This window comes from Argopecten irradians, chromosome 5 (assembly GCF_041381155.1).
Source record: "Argopecten irradians isolate NY chromosome 5, Ai_NY, whole genome shotgun sequence".
Classification (NCBI taxonomy): Eukaryota; Metazoa; Mollusca; class Bivalvia; order Pectinida; family Pectinidae; genus Argopecten; species Argopecten irradians.
The window spans coordinates 11,036,663-11,038,713 of NC_091138.1; the positions used below are offsets into that span (position 1 = coordinate 11,036,663).

The 2,051-nt window shown below is 28.9% G+C and overlaps 1 long non-coding RNA gene across 1 annotated transcript; it reads right to left on the reverse strand.

Annotated features, from left to right (window-relative positions):
• Window positions 1-566: 566 nt before the first annotated feature.
• On the reverse strand, window positions 567-1,434 carry LOC138322843 (uncharacterized). The gene is made up of 2 exons (XR_011208494.1): window positions 832-1,434; window positions 567-724 (listed from the first exon to the last, which is right to left on the reverse strand). It is a non-coding gene; the product is annotated as an uncharacterized lncRNA (long non-coding RNA).
• Window positions 1,435-2,051: the final 617 nt, after the last annotated feature.

The window sequence follows — 2,051 nt, forward strand, 5'->3', positions numbered from 1 at the left end:
TGCATATATATCATGGGAAAACACATTTATACATTTTAAAAAATCCGAGATAGAACACAAATTAAGAAAATCCCTTCAGTTCACCTTTAAACATTTTGAAGACAATAGCCAATGAAAATATTTAAATGGAAACTGATTAACAGAGTTCTGGCAAATAATTACCTACTTTATAAATGGAAAATAAAAGATAGTCCACTATGTAATACATGCGGAGTTGAAGAAAATTACAAACACTTTTTTGTAGAATGTAAATATATTAAATCATTTATTGCACATGTCAGCGATATGTTCAGTGAACTAGTTTATTGCAAAACAAATGGTGACATTGGAAATTGTAGTGTTAGGTTATAAAATTGATTATGAAAAATATGAAGGAGTTAACTTTCTACTTACTTATATAGGCTACGTCATTTACAAGGCCTACTACACAAGCAATTGTAAACAAAAAGCAATAAACCTAGAACATTCACTCAGACGAGAATTACACTCAGTCATGAGAACTAAAAAGTACAACAAATCACCTCTCCCAACATTCATAAAATCAGCTTGTGAAATCCTCGGAATAAATCTTGACTCCGATATTCTGTGAAACTTTGATAGTAAATCCAGTTGGTTTTCAGTAAAATGACATCAAGATTCACACTCAAATCTTCCTAATCCTTCACCATAATTTTCACTGTCCTTGATAACTTTCCATGTAGCTGTCCTTTACAGTACACTTCATCTGAAAAAGATTAACAGAACGACACGTGTCATAATATATTGGAAATAATTATTTTTGTGCAATATTAAGTAAAATACACTATTTATACTGACGTACATAATACTCACCTGAAATAGTTATCTGTTCAAACCATTGTTTTCTCCACATACATACAAATACTTCGCACAGGTACTTCTCCAACGAAAAAACCACGTGTATGTTGTTTTCGTTATGATTTCCGGTTATGAGAGTTATCTTCTTCCGGTTTACACTAGTCATCGACTCAATATTTTTTTTTTTTCATTTCGATTTGCTTTATTATGGTCATCGACAAATTCGTTATAAAACTACTATAAAAGTCAAAATATATGATGTATTATTTATATGTTGCAAAATAGTAATTTATCCATTGCATAGTTCATTCGCATTTTGTCTGAGTTATGTCCCTTGAAAATCTTTGATTTAATATCCAAAATCACATTTTTTAATGTCATGGTATTGCAAATGAGACAAACTTTTAATTTATATATTCAAATACATTAACTTTATTACAATATGTTTAATAAGCAATAATCTTTGAAGGGAATTAATGGTGACAAATTGATAAAAATATTATTGTTAAACAAAATTTGTATTTATATACCATTTATATACATGTTGTACATTTTGTGTGTCTGAAATAAAAATTTTCCTGTAAAAAAAAAAAAAAAAAAAAAAAATCTTTAAATTTAATTCATTTTAAGGTTGTATTCTTCTGAGGTTTCAGTCCCGTTGAAGTCTCGTTTCGACAAAGATCAAAGAAGTTATGAGATTTTCAAACACAATTTATCAATACCTGTAGCAAGTTGCCAGTTTCAAATTTTGTCAAAAAATTACATTTCTAACTTCAGCAGATTTTTTTATACGGGGATTTTAAGAAATGGCCCATTTGGCGGCCATTTTGAAATTGTGTCTTTTTTCGCTTTGAGTAGAGCCAAAGTTTTACCATTTTTTACTGAAATTGTTTTTACTTAAATCATCACTGCACCAGCATTTTTAGCTGTATCGAGCTAATTTTTGCTGTAAATCTTTACTTGGTTTGTGATAATTAAAATATTGAGCATTAACGTATGAAATGATTCACTTTTTTCACTTTATTTTTACATTTAATGGTAATTTTAGCACTTTTATTTTTCACTCTAAAATACTGAAAAATAACAAATATTCAAGTGGAGCAAAAAATTAAGCACACGGACCCCCCATTTTTCTGCCTGATTCTGAAAGAACAACCCTTTCCCTATTGATATGCAAAATATTAACAAAAGTTTAATACCAGAACTTTTTCTATAAAGGGTTAGATTTGGCAAAA